This window comes from Nerophis lumbriciformis, linkage group LG10 (genome assembly GCF_033978685.3).
Source record: "Nerophis lumbriciformis linkage group LG10, RoL_Nlum_v2.1, whole genome shotgun sequence".
NCBI lineage: Eukaryota > Metazoa > Chordata > Actinopteri > Syngnathiformes > Syngnathidae > Nerophis > Nerophis lumbriciformis.
Genome location: NC_084557.2, coordinates 16373167 through 16386338, shown reverse-complemented (window position 1 = coordinate 16386338; position 13172 = coordinate 16373167). Strand labels below are relative to the sequence as shown.

The window sequence follows — 13172 nt, the reverse complement described above, 5'->3', positions numbered from 1 at the left end:
GCAATATCGCCCAGCCCTAGGTTTGAACATTTTTTATTTTGAAATAAAATGTTTACTTTGGTTTAGGCTGCTAATTGGGACCTACATAGCTTCAATACGACATTTTAATATTTTATATCCCCCTTCAGGATAGCCAACACAAGCGAACGTATTATAGAATCTAACTGCACGGTCCTCTCCAAAGCCGTATTGATTGTTCTCAGCATGCTAGTTGAATCCATTAGGTCCTGCAGGGCATAAAAAATAATTCCAAACTCATAAAGACTGCTGAAAAATGGCCATTACTAATATATATTTTTTTCATGTTACTGCTTTAAACCTCATCTTCCTCATCCTCTTGTGATCCTCTAATTGGTCCTAATGCAGCCTTAGGGCAGTCTCACCCATCAGTGGTGTGCGAATTGTGTCAAAGTATGATTGAAGTAAAAGAATAAAGGCACATTAGTTCAGTTTTGTGTTGTCTGCCTGGGGGCTAGTTTTTTCACTGGCTGTGATCCTTTTTGCAGGTGAACGTGTAAAATACAGTTACGGACTGACAGCTCATTGCACAGCAAATACAAGTTACAGTTTGCTGGTAAATAACGCTTTATAGCTTTATTCAGTGCTTGACTTGAAGCCTGGTTGTCAGATCGGTAAAGTCAGTTCAAGCTTGATTGCTAAATGCATCAAATATTCATGTGAAGGGAAATAGTAAATCTAATTAGGCACGTTGATTTTAGACATTAAAGGCCTCTGCAGAGCATTTATTCAAATAGATGAAGATGATGAGCTACTGCATCGTGCACCAGGGTGCCACCCACGGAGCACATAAAGTGGAACGTACAGTATTGTTCTGTATTTGCTTATAGTAGTTCATTAGAATGATGTCTGTATGATTGAGCATCTATCGTTAAATGTGGTGAATTGTCTTTTGTTTTGTCTCTGTGATTGTTGCAAGGGAGGATGAGAAAGACAAGGCTGCTGATGAAAGCATCCAAGCATCTCCAGATACTCTTCAAGCCTTGTCAATAAATGAACGGGTGAATGCGCTTGCTTATCGCTGCTTAGGTAGAGATTGACAGCAGGAAGGGCGTGGGTGTATGTGTGTCCCAGGCTGATCACAGGAGCCAATCCGGTGCAGGCTGTGTCTGTGATGCGGGGGCAGATGCTTGCCAGACGCACCGCTTTCCTGCCTGCCGTCAGCTGTTCCCTGCTGCTGCTGCCTGTGTGTTTGTGTATCAGTGTGTGCAGAGTCAGACAACACTAATCATTCATCAATGACCCTAATAATGAGCTGGAGAGAATTTGAAAAAAATGGCTGGAGCGGAGTGTGTGCATGATGTCACATCATGATGTACCTGGGCGTGTGCATGCAAATTAACCGGTGTGGGTTTTAATTAATGATGCGTGTTGGAGACCCGTGCTTCTCATGCTTATAAAGACGTGGTAAGCAATAGCCAAGAGACACGCTGCTGCCCTCCTCCCATCACCTCAGGCACAAGATAGAAAAAGATGGAGGGGAGTGATGTTGGTGTTATCGAGACAGACAAGGTAGCGAAGGGGGAGGGAAACACCAGCTGTAAACCAAAGGTGTCAGAAAGCATGCGAGAAAGAAAATGTGCACATTTAGGTGTTATAAATGCCAGAAAACAGGACTTCAATAACAAGAGTGAATATCAGCACAGTCCAATAAGAAGCATGCATCTTAAAAAAAAGTATTTTACACTTTTAAAAAAAAAAAAAGTATTTTACACTTTTGAAAAAAACACTTACCGTATTTTTCGGACTATAAGTCGCAGTTTTTTTCATAGTTTGGCCGGGCTCCAGTGCGACTTATATATGTTTTTTTCCTTCTTTATTATGCATTTTCGGCAGGTGCGACTTATACTCCGGTGCGACTTATACTCCGAAAAATACGGTATATGAAAAGTGGGGCATACAAAAATCAAGGTATCCTGTGTGTATGTTAAATTGGAGATGCACACATTATTACCGCTCCAAATTATTCTTCATACATAAGGGTAAAATTGAAGGCTGCATTACCGTTTTGTTTTGTATTATGCATGCTGCAAATAATAGAAGTGGCTTGATGTGTGTGCTTCAGCATGATGGTGAAAATGTTTTCTATATCAGCCTATAACTTTGTGGATGTAAACAGACCCATTATCCATGTCCAGTGTTCCATTTGAGACAATGAGTCATCCTGTTGCCAACAGTCAAATACTACACTGGTTTATAAACTCAGGTTTGATTTGCAGTCATCTCGTGTTTTTGTTGTTGTTTTGCACAGATTACCACAGGAAGGCCACTGCAATTGTTGTATATGTCAGCAATTTAAAGAATGACTCGTGTGGCAATTGCAACACAGTAAAATTAGCACTTAATTGTACAAACCCCGTTTCCATATGAGTTGGGAAATTGTGTTAGATGTAAATATAAACGGAATACAATGATTTACAAATTCTTTTCAACACATATTCAATTGAATGCACTACAGAGACAAGATATTTGATGTTCAAACTCATAAACTTTATTTATTTTTTGCAAATAATAATTAACTTAGAATTTCATGGCTGCAACACGTGCCAAAGTAGTTGGGAAAGGGCATGTTCACCACTTTGTTACATGGCCTTTCCTTTTAACAACACTCAGTAAACGTTTGGGAACTGAGGAGACATTTTTTAAGCTTCTCAGGTGGAATTATTTCCCATTCTTGCTTGATGTACAGCTTAAGTTGTTCAACAGTCCAGGGGTCTCCGTTGTGGTATTTTAGGCTTCATAATGCGCCACACATTTTCAATGGGAGACAGGTCTGGACTACAGGCAGGCCAGTCTAGTACCCGTTCTCTTTTACTATGAAGCCACGTTAAAGTAACACGTGGCTTGGCATTGTCTTGCTGAAATAAGCAGGGGCGTCCATGGTAACGTTGCTTGGATGGCAACATATGTTGCTCCAAAACCTGTATGTACCTTTCAGCATTAATGGCGCCTTCACAGATGTGTAAGTTACCCATGTCTTGGGCACTAATACACCCCCATGCCATCACAGATGCTGGCTTTTCAACTTTGCGCCTATAACAATCCCGATGGTTCTTTTCCTCTTTGGTCCGGAGGACACAACGTCCACAGTTTCCAAAAACAATTTGAAATGTGGACTCGTCAGACCACAGAACACTTTTCCACTTTGTATCAGTCCATCTTAGATGAGCTCAGGCCCAGTGAAGCAGACAGCGTTTCTGGGTGTTGTTGATAAACGGTTTTCGCCTTGCATAGGAGAGTTTTAACTTGCACTTACAGATGTAGCGACCAACTGTAGTTACTGACACTGGGTTTATGAAGTGTTCCTGAGCCCATGTGGTGATATCCTTTACACATTGATTTTGCTTGTTGATACAGTACAGCCTGAGGGATCGAAGGTCACGGGCTTAGCTGCTTACGTGCAGTGATTTCTCCAGATTCTCTGAACCCTTTGATGATATTACGGACCGTAGATGGTGAAATCCCTAAATTGCTTGCAATAGCTGGTTGAGAAAGGTTTTTCTTAAACTGTTCAACAATTTGCTCACGCATTTGTTGACAAAGTGGTGACCCTCGCCCCATCCTTGTTTGTGAATGACTGAGCATTTCATGGAATCTACTTTTATACCCAATCATGGCACCCACCTGTTCCCAATTTGCCTGTTCACCTGTGGGATGTTCCAAATAAGTGTTTGATGAGCATTCCTCAACTTTATCAGTATTTATTGCCACCTTTCCCAACTTCTTTGTCACATGTTGCTGGCATCAAATTCTAAAGTTAATGATTATTTGCAAAAAAAAAAAAAGTTTATCAGTTTGAACATCAAATATGTTGTCTTTGTAGCATATTCAACTGAATATGGGTTGAAAATGATTCCGTTTATATTTACATCTAACACAATTTCCCAACTCATATGGAAACGGGGTTTGTAGATCCAACGTAGCACTGTATATATAAAAAAAAAAAGAGTTAAAATAATGTATGACGTGTTTAACCTTTCAACCTAAAGCCGCTTGCTATGTTTGCCATGGCAGGATATTCACACCTTTTAGTGATTACAAGCATGTATGTGTATGTATGGCAGTGTGATGTGACCTATGTCCTGACCTGTGGTGCTTATGGCTCTGCACTATATATACCCAGGAAGTAACTGTTTATTTTCTCTGTATAATAAACATGTCCTGTCTGTAGTATACACACACTCACGCACACACACACACACACACACACATGCACGAAACTCATCACACTTTGGACAATGTTGAAATCTGGATGCAGTTAGTACTCTTCCGGTCATTAACTAAAGTGTATTGTAATAAGGCCTGCACAAACTCAAACAGTGTGGATGTGTGTGTGTGTGTGCGCGTGCATGTGTGTATGTGTGTGTCACTGTTTCTCATTCATTCATTTATTTATGGTGACCCACTACATAAAATTTGGACAGCCACAAATAGATTTGGCGCTACCTTGTCCGCCCTTGCTGATTAACACATTGTAACACACCTGCTCTGCCAGAGAATGAAGGATGGAGCAGGAGGGATCAGTGTTGCCAATTTAATGACTTTGTCGTTATATTTAGCGAGTATTTAGACTGCTTAGAAACTTTTGTTTTCAAAAAAAAGTGACTATCGCTAAAAATCTACTGTAGAGACTTTTGCAAACTCTGACAGGCATTGCTCTTCTCACCGAGCAGCGGGTGCCGCTGTAGGCCCCTCCCTTATTTATAAGCACAAACAGCTGGTTCTGTCTTTTAACAAAAACTCCGAAAAGAAACGTAAGAAAAATTTGATAAGAAGTTAACATTTGATCTTTATTTTTTATGTTTTTCACTGACTTTATGCAAATTTGACGACCATGTCATTGTATCCATAAGGCCTTTTTCCAACTTTTACAGGAACTTTCCTATTTACCCAGGTAGATTAAATGCTCCCTTGTGTTCCCACCAAAAACTACCTGGGTAACAAAAAGCTCCACCAGTAACTTATTTGTGAGACTTTTGAAAGATTCCCAGGAACCTTTGTGGAACGCTGATTGGTTGAACACAGTTAAAGTGTTTCTAAAACATTCTATTCGTAATTTTCAGCCGCAATTACATTAATATTGAGGACAACTTGTTTATTTGTTATATTGAAGGAACTTTTTTGGGCATCTTTGTGTGGTAAAACGTGGATTAGTGAAACGATCTTACAGTGTTTTTACTCTGCCTTTGTGTTTAATCTCGACCTGGGCCGATATTTGATAAGTCATTTAATCAAACTATAAATAAAAATGAACTTGATAACTTTGCCAGCCTCCATAATCGCCATGAGCATGCGTTGTTACAGGCTGCAAGAGCAGTTCCTCTTTGCATTGGTTTCAGCAGCTGCGGGCATTTGTACTACGTGCACATCAACCGTAATGATAACCTGGGTAAAACTCCCGACGGTTAGTATTATTGTGACATCACATTAACCTGAAGTAAAAAGAACTGATTACTCAATTTGAATCTATTAAAAAAAACATTCTAAAACGTTTACAAATTAACATGGAAGAAGATAAACATATTTAAACACACAAATATAATAATACGGATCTTATGAAGCCAAAACAATATTTATTATTTCATCTGCCAAGGAAGTATATTGTATGTCTATTTAATTTTACTTATTAAAAAGACAATGCAACTTGGTAAAAAAGATTTTAGTGTGTGTATATAAGTACTTTTTGAACACATTCAACAATTCTGCATTAATAATGATAACCATGATCCATCCATCCATCCATCCTCTTCCGCTTATCCGAGGTCGGGTCGCGGGGGCAGCAGCCTAAGCAGGGAAGCCCAGACTTCCCTCTCCTCAGCCACTTCGTCCAGCTCTTCCTGTGGGACCCCGAGGCGTTCCCAGGCCAGCCGGGAGACATAGTCTTCCCAACGTGTCCTGGGTCTTCCCCGCGGCCTCCTACCGGTCGGACGTGATACCATGATAATATTATTTATTGTTTTTGTTGTGTAGGTCTATTTGAGGGTCCCCCGCACCCTCCTTAACAGAGACAGAACCCATTGTATTGTTTTTGTTTATAATTTGATTTTGAGTTTATTTCGAACATGCAAGCATACAGCATGATACATAACAATTTCCAGTTGCTCTTTTCAACATGTTCGAAAAGGAGTAGGAAGAAGCAGAGCTTATTTAATTGTACCCCTTTTCTTTTACATAACAGTTGCTAAAACTTTTTGTTCACTTCCTGTTCACAATTTATTCACAATATACTCCATAAGTAATCACAATAAAAATAAATAAATAATAATAAGTCATATTTCATATGGTGAGATAAGTAAGATTATTTTGAGAATGAATGAATGAATGGATGGATGAAATAAATTGAGAATGTTTGTCATGGTTCTTGTTCTTTGTACTTTGTAAACACTTTAATTTGTAATCAAGTGCAAAATTTTGCTAACAGACAAAGGTTATTTTATTTTTATTTTTTGTTTGTTTTATTTACCTTGACATATTAAAACGTTTAAATTCCAATGTTAAAACATACGAGAAATATAAGTTTATTGCATTTGAAAGGGTATACTTTAATTATTATTATGTAGTATCATTACATCAGTTTGGTTGACAGTAATATCGTTTATCGGCAATAATTTGTAGGTCAATATACCGTCAAGCTAAATTTTTTATCAGTTAAAACTAGTTCTCAGTTCGAAGCTGTTAATTAATTTTACAAACTTCATTTTGATACAAGAAGCTAAAGTACGAAAATTGTCGAGTATTGTTTTGTATTTACATAGAAATATAAAGTATTCAGCTGGACTTTGAAGCGGCGAGTCCATGGCTGCTCAATAGGTCTCGACGACCTTGTTGATGGGGGATAAATGTGGAAAAGAAAAGGCAGTTAACGAGTTGAGCGAAGATACATCACATCTAATAGTAACTATTTATTTTGTTACAAGCTGTAACAGTAGTCAGAGACACCACTTAATCTGATGTCACCGTGAGATAAAGATTGACATTTAGTATTTATCTATTGTTATTTACAGCTGAAATGGACTTTGAGGATTCTCCTGAAGTCCATAAATTCATTATTTACCAAGGGGACAACTTTCTTTCCACTGGACACTGTTGACAAAAGCTAAACTTTTTATGTAAAATTTAGTACACTTTTAAATCAAATTGTTTTGTATTGTGTTGCTTTGTATTCTATTTTCTTAAAGGCCTACTGAAACCCATTACTACCGACCACGCAGTCTGATAGTTTATATATCAATGATGAAATCTTAACATTGCAACACATGCCAATACGGCTGGGTTAGCTTACTAAAGTGCAATTTTAAATTTCGCGCAAAATATCCTGCTGAAAACGTCTCGGTATGATGACGCCTGCGTGTGACGTCACAGATTGTAGAGGACATTTTGGGACAGCATGGTGGCCAGCTATTAAGTCATCTGTTTTCATCGCAAAATTCTACAGTATTCTGGACATCTGTGTTGGTGAATCTTTTGCAATATGTTCAATGAACAAAGGAGACCGCAAAGAAGAAAGCTGTAGGTGGGAAGCGGTGTATTGCAGCAGGTGTTGTGCCGGATAACGCACCCCCTTGACTGTTGTGCCGGTTAACACAGCCGGTGTTTCATTGTTTACATTCCCGAAAGATGACAGTCAAGCTTTACCATTGGCCTGTGGAGAACTGGGACAACAGAGACTCTTACCAGGAGGACTTTGAGTTGGATATGCAGACGCGGTACCGTGAGTACGCATGCAGCTGTGGCTTCCAAACATTTGATCGCTTGCCCGTACGTGCGTGCCGCTATGTGCATGTCACGTACGTAACTTTGGGGAAATATATGTGCTGTATGAACTTTGGGGAGGTGAACAGTACTTTGGGCTGTGGGATTGAGTGTGTTGTGCAGGTGTTTGAGTTGTATTGGCGAGTTATATGGACGGGAGGGGGAGGTGTTTGTTATGCAGGATTAATTGGTGGCATATTAAATATAAGCCTGGTTGTGTTGTGGCTAATAGAGTATATATATGTCTTGTGTTTATTTACTGTTTTAGTCATTCCCAGCTGAATATCAGGTCCCACCCGCCTCTCACAGTATCTTCCTTATCTGAATCGCTCCCACTGCCCTTTAGTCCTTCACTCTCACTTTCCTCATCCACGAATCTTTCATCCTCGCTCAAATTAATGGGGAAATCGTCGCTTTCTCGGTCCGAATTGCTCTCGCTGCTGGTGGCCATGATTGTAAACAATGTGCAGATGTGAGGAGCTCTACAACCTGTGACGTCACGCGCATATTGTCTGCTACTTCCGGTACAGGCAAGGCTTTTTTATCAGCGACCAAAAGTTGCAAACTTTATCGTCGATGTTCTCTAGTAAATCCTTTCAGCAAAAATATGGCAATATCGCGAAATGATCAAGTATGACACATAGAATGGATGTGCTATCCCCGTTTAAATAAGAAAATCGCATTTCAGTAGGCCTTTAAACTTTCATAAAAGACATCTGACCTAATTTTGTCAGTTTATTTACATGGCATCAATGTAGAAATATACTGTGGCAGTGTACTCACCACATTGTCATCAAAGACTTAAGCCTAAACTGTGAGAAGTGGTGGAAACACAAACCACACAGGTCTGCAGTAATCAGAAGTTACTCACGGTTTCATATCACTAAAGTTGTTGATGTTTGTTTGAAAAGGGCCTAAAGTATATACCTCGTGCACCCAGTATGAGATACTGAGCAAGTATATTCACTTCCGATTGTGCTTATCTTAATATCCACTTTTAAGGCTTGTTATTTTGGGAGAGCAAGTATTGCAAAAAAGCCGAAAAAAAAGCAAAATAAACATTTGATGCTCGCTAAACCAAGGCCTCATGCGGTACGATAATGATTATGTCGTTCATAATCAAAACTCTTCAAATGCAGTAGTTAAATGCAGCTTTAAAGGTGTATTTTACCAGAGAGGATATTAATTCTAAATTGTATAACCGTCGGGACCCGCTTAGAACAAGAATGGTTTGTCATGTATTTGAGAGAAAGTCAAGAAAAAGAAAAACCTTGGATGGAAAATGCAACAATAGAATACAAAAGGTCACCAGACATTTTAGGCCTCGTTCTTGTGTTCCTCTTTCTGCATATTTCACAATATGTGCTCCTGTTTAGAAGCTTACATATTTTTCTTGGAACCTATAAAAAAATTATCTGATCATTTTAGGCCATGTCTACACTAAGTCATTTAACCCCTTAAACAAATAATTATTTAGCCTCAGCCCTGTTTCAGCCACACTAAACCAGCGTTTAAGGTCCCCCTCCTCGGACAAATTTTTACACGGCTAAGTGCGCCGTGTATTTCTTGAATCTCCGGCACTTAGCTTTGTATGGACTCATTGATCGTTTACAAACTGAGTTCGGAGAGGAAGTGACACCAGAAAGACCGGGCCCCACACAGGAAGTGACGTCAGAAAGACCGCGCCACATTCAGCTTCATAATAAAGCGGTTTCGTACCTCGGAGCTAACCACTGGAAATATGAAGGCGAGTCATTCAGACATGCCCATGTTTCTCATTCTTCTACATGTACAGACGCTTGTGGAAATCACACATGAATACCTTAAGAGAAAGCGATTGCAGCCTTTTGGGATACAACACTTCTCAGACGGCAAGAGAACTTTCGAATGTCCAGCTCAGCGGTGATTCTACTTACCGAAAAACTTTGTCCATTTGTCGAAGGAGATACAACGAGAATGTGGGCTCCTGTGGATGTGATAAAAAAAAAAGGTAGCGTGTGTTTTGTATTACCTGGTCGTCGACGGAAGAATACGGAAAACGGCGAATGCTTTTGAACTGTATCAGTTATTGTCCGCCATGTATGTCGCGGACTCAAGGTCTAGGTCCAGAGTATATAGAGTCACCAAAAACGAATGGACAATGAAGGTGAATGCAAAAGAGTGAGGAGTGTCCTGACCAGATATCTAGATCCCAAGATTGATTTTCAAATGTTCTTTGTCACATTGTTTACGTGTCTAATAAAGATTTAATTAATTTAATTAATTGATTGAATTGATTGAATTATTTATTTCAAACCTGCACAGTACAACAACACACTTTTTTTTTTTAAACATTTTGGCAGGGACATTTATGCAAGGCTTGAAAAGGGGTTGGATGAAGCAGATGCTTATAATATCCCAACCCCTCTCACTCATTCCACATTTAACATAAACAATATAATACAAGAACAATACTATACAAACAAAAACAAGAAAAGCTCCTGTACACTAACAATACAATAGTACCACTGTTACTATGGGACAAGACAGGACGAGACAAAACACACACACACACACACAGGCCCAAACACTCTCTGACCATACACCTCTCTCCCATCGCTCTGTGCTGAGGGCATCACTCTCTTTCCTCCTCGTACTTCTTCAGTACTTCTTTTTTAAACAGTCTTTTAAATGTAATCATGTTAGAACAGGTTTTTAACTCGTCCCCTAAGTTGTTCCACAGACTGACTCCACGCACTGAAATGCACATTGATTTTAAAGTTGTTCTAAATTTAGGAAAATATAATTTGTTGTTTCCTCTTAGACTGTAACTATGGTGAGCATCTCTATCCTGGAATAGGTTTTGTATATTGGATGGTAGAGAGTTTTGGGATGCCCTAAACATAATTTGAGCAGTATTAAAATTGATCACATCATGCCGTTTAAGTTGTTTTAACTCCATGAATAGTGGATTTGAATGATGTAAGTAGTGAACATTGGACACAATCCTAATGGCCTATTTCTGCAGAGTGACTAAAGGCTGTAGATGGGATTTATAACAATTTCCCCAGACTTCAACACAATAGTTTAGATATGACATAATAAATGAATGATACAATAAAAGCAGAGCATTGGTGTTCAATAAATGACATGATCTCCTCATCATTCCAACACATTTAGCAACTTTTGTCTTCAGGTAATTTATATGAGGCTTCCATGATATATTTTCATCTATTACCACTCCTAAGAATGAATTTTGTTGAACATATTCTATTGGTGTATCATCAATAACAATCCTGATGGGTATTTCACTTTTGCGATTGCTAAAAAGCATGATTTTGGTCTTCTTTAAATTCAGAGACAATTTGTTCTGGTGTGATTCACTACAATAGGGCCCCACAGCACACTGGATTCCAGTTAATTGGAATACCACAACACTTGATATTCTTCAGATAAGTTACATTTAAAAACTTGCACACAAAGCAACACTGGAGATGACTATGACGTGCGCATTTTCCGCGCATGCGTACTAGGAGATGGGTGGGGGTCTTAAACGGTGGCATTGTTGTGTGTGGACACGGATAAGGTTAGGTGGGATTTACCCTGGATAACCTTAGTTTGTCAGATCATCTACGACCCTGATATGTTTGCTGACTTTTGACATAAACCTCTGAAGTTGACTAATGGTTTTCATCAAATAGATCAATTCTTTATCATCCCTCTCCTAGGCCGCCGTGCCTCTCTTTTGTCAGACGACCCTCGCCTTCCCTCGGGAGGGGGGTTGTTTAGCGTGGGGCTTCACATCGTCTTTGCACTATGGCCAGCAGCAGATGAGTGCGGCCATTGGCTTCCTCCCATCGCACTGACCCTCCCCTCAACCTAAACAATGGGACTGATTGTCCAAGCGACACACACACAGAGGGGGCTTTGCTCTACTTGTTGGCTGAGTGGCGCTCCCCCAACATATGCCCCATCTCCGCTGGAATGTGATTATCTTCCGTCGCTGTGGAGAGGAAGGCAGAGCATTGCGGGAAGCATAAAATAAAAGAGAGAGAGAGGGTTAGAGAATTGGGAGAGCAAGAGGAGAGATTGAGCAAAAGGGTGAGTCAGTGTGTCACTGAGCCGGCAAGTGAGAGAAGGGAGTGACGGAAGGGAACGAGGATGCGACCAACGCAGCCGGGCGGCTGTTTATCAGCAGCCTGAACCTGCCACCGGCTTTGCAAGAAATGTGGAGGAACCTTTATTAGGGTGGGACAGCGGGGCTGTATTTTCCTCACTGACTTGTGTAACTGGACACAACCTCCACTCAGGTTAGTGCTTCCTTCTTCTAACACTGGTACCATGTGCCCAATAAACCGGAGGACCTTGGGTAGACAGGGGTGAGACATCCTTTGCTGAGGCTGATGGTTAATGAAGGGAGGAGCACACACCAGTCTGTGTATATGCTTTAAGGTGTTAGTGGAGGAGACTTTCAGCTGCAGGCAAATGCGCTAACAACCTTCCATCCGTGCATGGGAGAGCCTACTGTTGTTGATTTCACTTGTGTTCGGCTTTAATGGAGTAATCAGCCTCTGTCGTCTACTTTGAGCTGTGGGAAAATATGCAAGGGTGAGTGTTTGTGTGCAAGCAAGTGTATGTCTGTTTGTGACCGTGTGTATGTCTGTGTTCAATGTAGCTTGCTTTTTCTGAGGGGAGTTTAAACAAAACTGATGTAAAGTCACCTTTCCAAAAAAATAGATGCTATATATAACCTTTAAAGAAATAAAACAATGTTTTTAAATGTTTTGCTACAAGAGAATGTCAGAAGTGATATGTGTCATTTTAAATAAAAATGCTCAGGTTGATAATACGCTGACTTGCTGGTGGACCAAGCTGGAAAGCTATATTGTTGTTTGTGTGTTAGCACAAGCACCAACGCAAACATTCCTATTCAGAGTTGTGTGCCATTTTTTGAACATTACAATATGCGAAAATGAAAATAGGGCTGCATTGATTGATTGATTGAGACTTTTATTAGTAGGTTGCACAGTTCAGTACATATTCCTTACAATTGTCCACTAAATGGTAACACCCGAATACGTTTTTCAACTTGTTTAAGTCGGGGTTCAGTTAAATTGATTCATGGTGCAATGATTATTAAATTGAATGGATTAATTCGATTACAAAAAAAGTATATTCATATGATGGGAATACTTTTTTAATGAGTGTAACTAACAACAATTTATCAAATCCCGACCGCATTGAGTGCCTGAAACTTTAAATACGTGGTCTTAGTTTCTGCTTGTCTATTGCAATGAACATGAGAGCGGTGATGTGTGGGTGCCCTGATCTGTGTGGCAGCAAACAGCGAAAACTATTTTCCCTAAAACGTGTATTAAAGCTATAAAGTTAAAGTTAAAAGTTAAAGTACCACTGATAGTCAC

The 13172-nt window shown here is 39.7% G+C and overlaps 1 protein-coding gene across 2 annotated transcripts in view; it reads left to right on the top strand.

Moving 5' to 3' along the window:
* fgd4a (FYVE, RhoGEF and PH domain containing 4a) overlaps positions 1-13172 on the top strand; it is a 138073-nt gene that overhangs the window by 22813 nt on the left and 102088 nt on the right. The window lies entirely within an intron of this gene.